This window comes from Blastomyces gilchristii (genome assembly GCF_000003855.2).
Source record: "Blastomyces gilchristii SLH14081 genomic scaffold supercont1.31, whole genome shotgun sequence".
NCBI lineage: Eukaryota > Fungi > Ascomycota > Eurotiomycetes > Onygenales > Ajellomycetaceae > Blastomyces > Blastomyces gilchristii.
The window spans coordinates 204,359-216,873 of NW_003101652.1; positions in this window are offsets into that span (position 1 = coordinate 204,359).

A 12,515-nucleotide genomic window follows, 5' to 3' on the forward strand; every position below is an offset into this window, starting at 1 on the left:
AAAATAATTTAAAAAAAACCTTAAAATGTCTAAAAATAGTAACTTTATACTAAGAATGAGACTAAATGAGATCAAATGAGATCACTTTCTTATTTTTTCTAAGTCATGATTTCATTTTGAGATCTGATATATAGTTACTTTGTATGTTTTTTTAATAATTAGTCTTAGCAGAATTCATACTAAAAAATGTATAAGATCGGATTAAATGAGACTAAATATGAAATTTATAATATCAGCAGCCAGTCTAACTATAATAATATATATTGACTGATTTCATATTTTTTAACAGTCTCAGTGTAATTAGAGATTAATTGTGCATTTAAATTATCAATTACTACTTATATAACTACTTCATAGTGCATGTTGTAGATATTTGAAGATGAATCAAAAAATGAAGATTGAGCGGGCATTAAGTGTACGCGGGCGTTGAGTGATTGATTACATTATCAATTAAAAGACCTCACTTTTTATTATTATTATTAAAGTTTAAAATAACTGTACAAGCAGCAGCAGCAGTAGTGATAACAGTAGTTATTATTATTATTATTCTTCTTCAATTATAGATGTATGCAGTCATAGACTATAATATCTATCTGAGAACTAAAAGTTCTCAGAGTTTTTCTAATGTCTATAAAGTTAACTATTATACATTTATCAATTTCAGATACACAAAATCAAAAAATTTCAGCTCAGAATATAAAAACTCTTTATAAATTACAGTATTTTAACACCTTCTGATAGTTTGAAATCATTTGAAAATATCATGACAAAGAGAAAGAGAATAAAGTCTTAAAGATAGACATATTAAATAAGTAGATAGAAAAGAATAGAAAAGAAAAAGTAAAGTAAAGAGAGACTATAATAAAACAAATTATTAAAAGATAGTGTATAGCTATTTTAACAGACTATATCTGATTAATTTTCTTCTCTTTATATTCAGATATTTCTGAATTTAGTCATTTTCTTATAGTTGCTTAAGTTTCTAATAGAAAGTCTATTAAGTATTTAATTTCTGTCTCAGTTGAGAATAAGAATCTTATATTTACTTAATTTAGATTATACTTCTCTTTCAATCTGACTCTGAGACTATTGTATAATACACAGTGTAATATAATATACTCAGAATTTTCATTTATATTACAGAATAAGTATTCTCTTGAATCAAATCTATCATTAAACCTTTGTATATAAGATTTGAAATAATCATATTCTAGTTTCAGCGGAATTATAGATGAGAATATTTTCTTTTTATATTTAATTAAACAAGATTTTCACTTGAGTTTTATTTTAAATCTTCAATAATGTATACTTTTCTTTTATTTCTATCAGCTTTTATTTCACTTATTTAAATAAGATTCTTTTATCTTTCTCTTTATAAAAGATCAGAATACTATTTTTTAAATAGATCTGCTTAATTCTAAACTCTTTTTTACAGCTGAATCAGTCAATTCATTGTCATGAATGTTCATATAAGCAGAAACTCAGTGCAGATGAATTATCAGTTTTAATGTTCTTCTCTTTTGAATTTTCAAAACAGAGTTTAAAATTAGTTCAATGACAGCAGCAGTGACAGTGGCACCTGCAGTGTAAGAAATCCCGCTTCTCACGGATTCTTTACCTCTATTTCTATCTCTCGCGTAATTAATAGGGTTAGCAGCCCTTGGCTACACACAACTATATAGACTGAAGTTTGTGAATACTATTTATAACTCAGCTTGAATACTATTATATATTAAATCTCTACATTTTATCTTTCTACTGTAAATACTTCTAGTAGTTAATAGTATATATCATGTCAAGCTGCAAACATCTGAATAATTATCTGTGAGTACTTATTCTTATATTTCATACTCTGTTAGTCAGCAACTGTCTATTATAACTGAAGAACTAGAAACTTATATACTTCAATCTCTGTGAACTCTACTGCAGACACTCAGAAGCAGTTATCTGAATTATGAATAACTCTTATAAAAGAAGTCTCAGAGACCTTATTAATTACTTATAGAATATTATTCTCTATGTCTGTAACAGAGAAACTCTCTGAATTCATGAATGAATTAATCTCAGTGAAGAATATTCTTGAGTATTTCTTACAGAATTAAGCTATTTTTCTATAAGAAATATTTACTGCTTATAAACACTCTTGAACTGAGTCTCTAGACATAATCTTCAGAAATACTTACAAACTGAAAAGAAACTTTCTTAAGCTGTAATCACTTAAGATCACTTATTAAACTATTATCTATAAAAGCTTTTACAAGTTTGTATTTAAAATTGACTTACAAGCTCAGCTATATAATATAAAAGATGAAGAAGCTATTATCTATATAATAATAGATTTCTACTACACTGAAGTCAAGAACTGACTGAATTATCTAGAGAATAATTATGAGAGATTTCACTGATCTATTCTCAAGACCTATTTAGAGAATAAGTTAAGAGACTTTATAAATTGAATAGAGAATATCTGAACTGTAATTATTAATATTAGAAAAAGAGATGAGAAATCTGATAAAGATTACTTACAGTACTTTATAAAATTATGATATAAATTAAAATCTGTGAAAACAGAGCTCTGAAATAAGATCTGAATAATGATATTTATAAAGAGACTGAATAAAAATATACAGAATAAGCTTATTAAGTAAGACTTTAAGTTCTTAACTCTAAAGAAACTGATGACTCTTATTCACTGCTTATAAATCACTGTGAAAGTCACAGACTTATAAAGAGTAGATTACTAATCAGCTCTGTAAGAATCAGAATAACAGAGAATAGATTTACTGAGAAAAGATAATAAAATATAAAGAGATTTGTATCTGACTGCTGAGTAGAGAGAGAGAGCTTTATAAGCTTCTATAAACAGAGTGTATAATAGAAAGATTAAGAAAAATAGTCTCTGCTTTATCTGTTCTAAATCAGAATATCTTCATACAAACTATTCAGATAAATTAAAATAGAAATTTAAGAAGTTATAGACAGAGTCAGTAACAGTCTTCTTAAGAGTCTTAAAGCTGATATCTGAATCTGTTACTTCTTCAATAAAAATACATGCTTATAAGAAGAGACTGTACTATAGTACTACTATCTCATCAGTATAAGAAGTATTAATAAACTCAGAATTTCAGGTCACTGTAGTATCTCTAAAGCTCACAGAGTGAATAAGCTAAGTGATGAAAACTGAGAATCTACTCTTATAATAAGCAGAGTGTGAGAACTCAGATCTGAGATCTGAGAGACTTATAAGAGTTATCTTTGAATTACAAGATCTCTTCAGAATCTGAAGAAGATTTACAGAAACTGTGATTATTATAAATATTATAGATAACATGTACTTAAGACTTACATGACTTCAAAGACATAATTCACACATAGCTGTCTATGAGTCAGGTTTATACTTCTGATCAGTGTTAATAGACTCACTTACAGAGATAGAATCAGTTGATACTGCAGAGTTAATTAGAGAAGACAAGCTTATCTATATAATAACTTTATAAATATCTGAGAACTTCACAGTCATGAAAACTGAGTTTCAGATATTAGAGAAATACTGAGATCTTACAGAGATATTCAGCTCAGTAAAGATAGCTAAGCTTTCATCTTACTATGAGAAGAATCTAGTAATAGATTTAATAGAAGAGTAGAAATTCTTCTAAGAATTAATCTATAAGCTCTCTCATTATGAGACAGAGGTCTTGTAAGCTTATATAAAGAAGAATCTGAAGAATAACTTTATCTAATCTTTATAAATCTTCATAGAAGCCTCTGTGATATTTATAAAAAAGAAGAATAAAGATCTTAGATTGTATATAAACTATTATAATCTGAACTTCAAGACTATAAAGAGTTACTATTCTCTATCTCTGATTAAGAATATAATCAACTGTCTTACAGAATCTGTCATATTTATATAACTGAATATATGTAAGAAATCCCGCTTCTTGCGGATTCTTTACCCCTATTTCTATCTCTCACGTAATCAATAGAGTTAGTGACTCTTGGCTACACATAACTATATAGACTGAAGTTTGTGAATATGATTTACAACTCAGCTTAAATACTATTATATATTTAATCTCTATATTTTATCTTTCTACTGTGAATACTTCTAGTAGTTAACAGTATATATTACAATAAGCTGTAAACACCTGAATAATTATCTGTGAGTACTTATTCTTACATTTCAAGCTCAGTCAGTCAGCAATCATCTGTTATAACTGAAAGAACTAGAAACTTATATACTTCAATCTCTGTAAATTCTACTGCAGACACTTAGAAGCAGTCATCTGAATTATAAATAACCTCTGTAAAAGAAGTCTCAGAGAACTTATCAATTACTTATAAGATATCATTCTCTACATCTATGACAGAGAAACTCTTCAAACTCATGAATAAATCAATCTCAGTGAAGAATATTCTTGAGTATCTCTTACAGAATTAAGCTATTTTTCTACAAGAAATACTTACTGTCTGCAAATACTCTTAAACTGAGTCTCTAAACATAATCTTCAGAGATACTTATAAACTGAAAAGAAACTTTCTTAAGTTATAATTACTTAAGATTACTTACTGAATCACAATCTATAAAAGCTTTTACAAGTTTGTATTTGAAATTGACTCACAAGCCTGACTGTGTGATATGAAAGATGAAGAAGCTGTTATCTATATAATGACAGATCTCTACTACACTGAAGCCAAGAACTGACTGAATTATCTAGAGAATGAATATGAGAGATCTCACTGATCTGTTCTTAAGATCTATCTAGAGAATAAGTTGAAGAACTCTGTGAGCTGAACAGAGAACATCTGAACTGTGATCATCAATATTAGAAAAAGAGATAGAAAATCTGATAAAGACTACTCACAGTGCTTTATAAAATTATAATATGAATTAAGATCTGTGAAAACAGAGCTCTGAAACAAGATCTGAATGATGATATTTATAAAGAGACTGAATAAAGATATATAGAATAAGCTTATTAAGTAAGACTCTAAGCTCTTGACTCTGAAGAAACTGATAACTCTTGTGACAGGCTGCGCCTGATCAATTATATAGACTATTCCGTTACACTTCATAGATTCTTCCGCTTCACTCTTGAACACGTACACTCCGATTCTCGGCCATTCTCAATCGCCGATCCTCGGCTGCCATGAACGTGTATAGATTCTTCCACCCTGAAGCTTCACTGCATACATTATCACATACATGTATAAATATTCACTCTGATCATCAATTTCTACACTTTCTCTTTCTTTTCTTCTCTAACATTTTTCTCTTTATTATATAAGACCTATCAATATTATACTGATCTATTCAGTGTAGACTTCTTATATTAGAAAAACATTCATTATCTTCTTATTAGAAATAATTATTCACACATTGTCTTCTCATTAGAAACAATTATTCATTGAGAGATATTCAAACATGTAACAATATATAAGAAATAGAGAAACAGTCAAACAGTTAAGCAGACACTGAGTTCTTAGATAGAAGCTTGCTTATCAGTCACTCTGACCTTATAACAGAATCTTACAAAGAGAGTAAGATCTTATAAGAGAATGTCAGTGAAAGACCTGAGAGTTCTGACACTCAGATGTATGAGAGATTCATATAATTACACATCTGACAATCGATATAATCATGTCTAACAATAATATGAAACCCTCAAATGCGAGCATAGATGTGATGTCACAGTGGCTTTAAGCAATATTGAAATTATAACAGTAACAGATAGCAGACATGCATATCACTTAACAACTTCAATATAAAGAGATTCAATAATTAACTCATGCAATTTCAACATCTATAGAATCAAATACAAAAGTACTGAAAGAACACTTAGATGCTTCTGCATATTTTAATACTTTCAATCTCACTCTCTACTCATCATGAAGAATGGAAATGCTTGTGAAACTGAGTGTAGATGAAGATGCCATCAGTTTATTAATCAATCAAGATTGATATATCAATGAATGATTGAAGAATCGCATGAAACAGAAGTTTCATTCATGAATGAAAGTATATAAATCAGTATTGTGAACACCTGACAACATCATGAAATATCTTAATATTCTATTTCAAGACACTGCCATGCAATAGAAAGCATTAGATTGATTACAGAGTACTTAATAGAGAAACACTTCTCTTACAACATTTATTTCTGACTTCAACACTAAGATTCTAGAAGTAGATGATTAATCTTGAGAGAATCAAATGAAGATTAGCATGCTCAAGAAGACATTGACTTTCAAACTCTTACAGACTCTTATAAGTATAGACAAAGACCAGACTTATAAAGACTTCTGCACACAGCTTCAGACATTAAATGATCATCTTATCAAGCTCAAAAGTATACAGAACAGTGACAGAAGACATTACATCTCAGTCACTTATACATCTGCACTAAAGAATAACAATGATGCAGATGCCATGAACTGAATAGATTCAAATGTCTATGCATAAGCAAGAGTTTTCATTATTTAAACAGACTTTCAAGTCTCTGAGATCACTTCTGAAGAAGTCACTGATCAATATCAATATGAAGTGTGCATCAACTGTAACTGATCAGAACACATTGCTTTCAACTGTCAATCAACCTATGTATCTTCATACTTGAGAGAAAGATCAGTGTCTTCTCATTTAAAGAATGAATCAGTGCCTGTCCGCGTCAACCACATTGCAGTGAAGAAAGATTTGAAAGATAACTACAAGAATACCTCAGTGAAACAGGGAAAAGATTAACTTCTATTCAAATTTATAAACAGAAGCTTGAAGAGATCAGACAATAACAATTTGAAGAGAAAATGATAATGAATGTGATTCTTATATCTACTGGGATTAATAATATGTATAATATGAAAGTCATGATAGACAGCAGTCTATGCTACTATGTAATGATAAAATCTTCAGTTATAAGACATTATAACCTTCAGTGTATTTTCTTATTAAAACTCTGACTTCTCACAGAATTTGATGATTCAAAAGACATTTATATCTGTTATATAATGAAGTTGATTATAGATGTGAGAAAACATCTACATGAAGATATCTACATATATGAAGTTGATAATCTTGATTATAATCTTATATTAGAACTTGTCTGATTATCTGAACAAGACATCTTGTTGAATACTTGAAACAGAAGCTTGATATTCTTTAACAATGATAGAATTCACAAAGATAATATTCACAAGATTATGAATCTGACACAGATCTCTGCTAATATGTATAAAATACTCTGAAAAAGAAGTCACTGACAGCAGAATCATGTGACAATCTATTCTATCAGTCTGACTGATATTAAAAAGACTCTAGAAAAGTTATTCTATGTTATAATAACAGATTCTTGTACAAAACTCTCTTAATAATATTATGAATATCTAGATGTCTTCTGACAAGATAATATTATAAACATATCTCTCTTACAAGATTCTGAAGTGAATCACAGTATCAAGTTAGAGAAAAAGAATGATAAGAATCTTAAATCATTATGAGACTCTCTTTATAACATATTCTGAGATGAACTTCTTCTTCTTCAAAAGACACTCAATGATCTGTTGAATAAAGAATTCATATATGTTAGTAACTCTTTCATCACAGTTTCTATTCTCTTTGCAAAGAAATCAGATGAAGAACTCTGATTCTGTGTGAATTATTGAGAATTGAACAGATTAATAAAGAAAGACTGTTATTCTTTATCTCTTATCAATGAAACTCTAGCTCACATTGAACAAGCTCAATGATTTACAAAGTTAGATGTCATCACTGTGTTTCATAAAATCTGTATCACTGAAGAAGATGAGTGACTTACAGCATTTCAAACATAATATAATCTCTTTGAATAAATAGTCACACTCTTTAGACTAGTCAATACTCTCAGTATATTTCAGAAGTATATCAACTGAGCACTCTGAGACTTTCTTGATAAATTTGTATTTATTTATCTAGATGACATTCTCATCTTCACTGATAAATTCAGAAAGGAATATTAAGAGTATGTATGAAGAGTATTATAACAACTATAAGAAGCAGAACTATCAATTGATATTGATAAGTGTGATTTCAAAGTTAAGAGTACTAAATACTTAGATTTTATTATAGAAGCTGATAAGAGAATTCAAATGAATTCTGGAAAAGTCTCTGCTATTCTTAAATGAGAAGCTCTGTATACTGTGAAAGATGTACAAAGCTTCATCAGATTTGCTAACTTCTATCAGCAATTTATACAAAACTTCTCAGATATCACAAGATCACTTACAGAACTTATTAAGAAGAACTCAGTATTTCAGTGATCAGTGAATGCTGAAGCTGTATTCACACAGATGAAGAAGATATTTATTAATATCTCTCTGCTGATAACATTCAATTCTGATCATGAGACAGTTGTTGAAGCTGATTTCTCTGACTATATAATAGAAGAAGTGATATTATAATATAATGATAAAGATGTTCTACAATCATGTGTCTTCATATCTAAGAAACTGAGTTCTGTTGAATGCAATTATGAGATCTATGACAAGGAACTTCTCACAATTATATACTGTTTAGAAGAATGAGACTCTGAACTCTGAAGTGTCTCTGAATTTAAGATAGTTATAGATTATAAGAATCTCAGATACTTCACAACTACTCATAAACTCACTGAATAATAGATGCAATGATCTGAGTTCTTAAGCTGCTTTTATTTTATAATACACTATCATTCTGACAGTCAGAACTCAATAGCAGATGTTCTCTCATAATAAGAGTAAGATATGCTATTCAATATAACAGATACTCACTGAATGAATCAAGAGCACTGACTCTTGAATCTGAAGATACTAGTTGATCAAGATAAAACAGCTCACAGCACTATACATGCTTCTTCAATTAGAACTGTCACTGATATTTCAACTTCTCTCAAATCTATATTAGATGAGCTATGACATATAGTAGCTTAAACTGATGAACTTCTTCAAACATTCACTGAAGCAGTATATTAAGAAGCATTCTGATTTCCTTCAGAACTATATATAAGAACTGATATCTCAGAATGTTCAATCAATGATAATAACACTCTATAATTTCATGAATAACACTGAGTCTCTCACTTCAAACTCTTACACACTCAGATAATGCAAGAAATGCATAATTCACATATAACTGATTATTTAGACTGTGAACAACTATATAGAATAATCTTCTGAGAGTTCTATTAATCTGAGATATTAAATAGCATCAGACACTTCATCTGAAACTGCAATTACTGTTCTTTCATTATCTTATAAAAGAACTGTAGAAAAGATCTACTGAAATCACTCAATATCTCTAATAGAATCTGATAAGATATAGTAATTAACTTCACTGTTAATCTATCTAAGAGTAAAGATTGTAGAAACATTCTGATTATCATTGATTAATTAAGTAAGAGTGTGATATTGAAATCTTGTAATAAGATGAATACTGAACAAGTTATTAAAGCCTTCTTACAGAGTTCATTCTATCAGATGCATGAGTTACTGAGATTAATAGTATTAAATTAAGATCATCAATTCATGAGCACTCTCTGAACAAGAATCTGCCAAGTTCTCAAGATTATATACTATCTGTCAACTGTCTATCATCTCAAGACTGATAATGCATCAGAACAGATAATTCAGATTATAAAGAATTATCTTTATAAATTCTGTAATCACTTATAAGATGATTGATATGATCTTCTTCTACACACAGAGATTACTATTAACAGTCAAGATGTCATTTTAATAGATATAAGCTCATTCTTTCTTATATACAGATATTATATGAAAGTGTTAAATCTTCTAGAGATCACACAGTTCACACTGAACCTCTGCAGTTCAATTCAGATCACTGATAATATAGTAACTAAGCTCTGAGATGCCTGTGATTGAGCAGAGGTCTTCATGACAACTGTAAAACAAGATCAAGAGAATTAAATCAATATTTATCAAGTTCTCACTGAACAATATAAGATAGAAGATCTGATATGATTGAATCTTAAGAATATATAAATCACATGTTCATCTCATACACTAGATTATCATCATGTCAGGTATAAAGTGATAGAAGTTCTAGATAGTCACAACTACTATCTTGACACATTATCAGAAATTTATAATGTATTTTATACAAGCTTGCTTCACTGCACTATCACTGATTCATTCTCTTCTCAACTGACTTCTGACTGACAGTCACCAGGCATCATAGAAGAAGATAATGAACTTGACTGAGAGATTGAGAATATTCTTAGTAAGAGATCTCACAGCTGTGACTGACAATATCTTATAAAATGAGTCAGTTATAATCAACTGACCTGAACTCTGAGTTCTATGTTATCTGAAACAGTGATCCTTGACTGATGAGAACTGCTTCTGAAAGAAGAAGGCTAATGTGACAGGCTGCATCTAATTAATTATATAGACTATTCTGTTACACTTCATAGATTCTTCCACTTCACTCTCAAACACATATACTCTGATTCTTGGCCATTCTCAATCACTGATTCTCAGCTGTCATGAACATGTATAGATTCTTCCGCCCCGAAGCTCCACCGTGTACACCATCACATATGTGTATAAATATTCACTTCAATTGCTGATTTCTACACTTTCTCTTTCTTTCCTTCTCTAATGTTTTTCTCTTTGTTATATAAGACCTATCAATATTATACTGATCTATTCGGCGTAGGCCTCTTACAACTCTCATTCACTGCTTACAGATCACTGTGAGAGTCATAGATCTGTGAAGAGTGAATTATTAATCAGTCTCATAAGAGTCAGAACAACAGAGAACAGATTTATTAGAGAAAGATAATAAGATATAGAGAGATTCATATCTGACTGCTGAGCAGAGAGAGAGAGCTTCACAGACTTCTGTAAACAGAGTGTATAATAGAGAGATTAAGAAAAAGAGTCTCTGCTTCATCTATTCTAAATCAGAATATCTTCATACAAACTATTCAGACACACTAAAATAGAAATTTGAGAAGTTATAGATAGAGTCAGTAACAGTCTTCTTAAGAGTCTTAAAGCTGATATCTGAATCTGTTACTTCTTTAATAAAAATACTTACTTATAAGAAGAGACTGCACTGCAGTGCTGCTGTCTTATAAGTATGAAAAGCATTGATAAACTCAGAATTTCAGGTCACTGTAGTATCTCTAAAGCTCACAGAGTGAATGAGCTGAGTGATGAAAACTGAGAATCTGCTCTTATAACAAGCAGAATATGAGAACTCAGATCTGAGAGCTGAGAGACTTATAAGTGTTATCTTTGAATTACAAGATCTCTTCAGAATCTGAAGAAGATTTACAGAAACTGTGATTATTATAGATATCACAGATAACATGTACTTAAGACTTGTATAACTTCAAAGACATAATTCACACATAGCTGTCTATGAGTCAGGTTTATACTTCTGATCAGTGTTAATAGACTCACTTACAGAGATAGAATTAGTTGATACTGTAGAGTTAATTAGAGAAGACAAGTTTATCTATATAATAACTTTATAAATATCTGAGAACTTTGCAGTCATGAAAACTAAGCTTCAGATATCAGAGAAATACTGAGATCTTACAGAGATGTTCAGCTCAGCAAAGACAGCTGAGCTTTCTTCTCATTATAAGAAGAATCTGATAATAGATTTAATAGAAGAGTAGAAACTCTTCTGAGAATCAATTTACAAGCTCTCTCATTATAAGACAGAGATCTTACAGATTTATATAAAGAAGAATCTGAAGAATAACTTTATCTGATCTTCATAGATCTCTATGAGAGTCTCTGTAATATTTATGAAGAAGAAAAATAAAGATCTCAGATTATATATAGACTATTATAATCTGAACTTCAAGATAATAAAGAGTCACTACTCTCTATCTCTGATTAAGAATATAATCAATCATCTCACAGAAGCTGTTATATTCACATAACTAAATATGATCAATATATATATATAACTGTGAATATAGTCTGAGAATGAATAAAAGACTGTCTCTAGAACTGCACTGAAATTATTTGAATATCTAGTGATATCTTTTAATTTGACTAATATTCTCACAGTATTCTAATCTTTTATTAATAAAACACTTCATATATATCTGAATATCTTCATAGTAATATATCTGAATAATGTGATGATATACTTTATAAAGAAGAAAGAATATACTGAGTATATACAAAGTGTGTTAAAGGTCTTAGATAAGACAGAACTGTATATTAAGCTTATAAAGTGCAACTTCAGTACTTATTAAATTAATTTTCTAGAATATATAATCACTGCAGATAATATTTAGATAAAATCTTTATAGATTAAGACTATTCTATTATAACTGAAGTTAACTAGTATTCATGAGATTCAGATCTTTCTGAGCTTTGTGAATTTCTATAGATAATTTATCTTTGTATTCATAAGAATCTTTTTAACTCTTACAGACATGCTGAAGAATGAAAATAAGAAGAAGTTATTCTATGAATAGAGAATGAAAAGATTGTTGAGAAGAAAGAGCTGTGAGAAC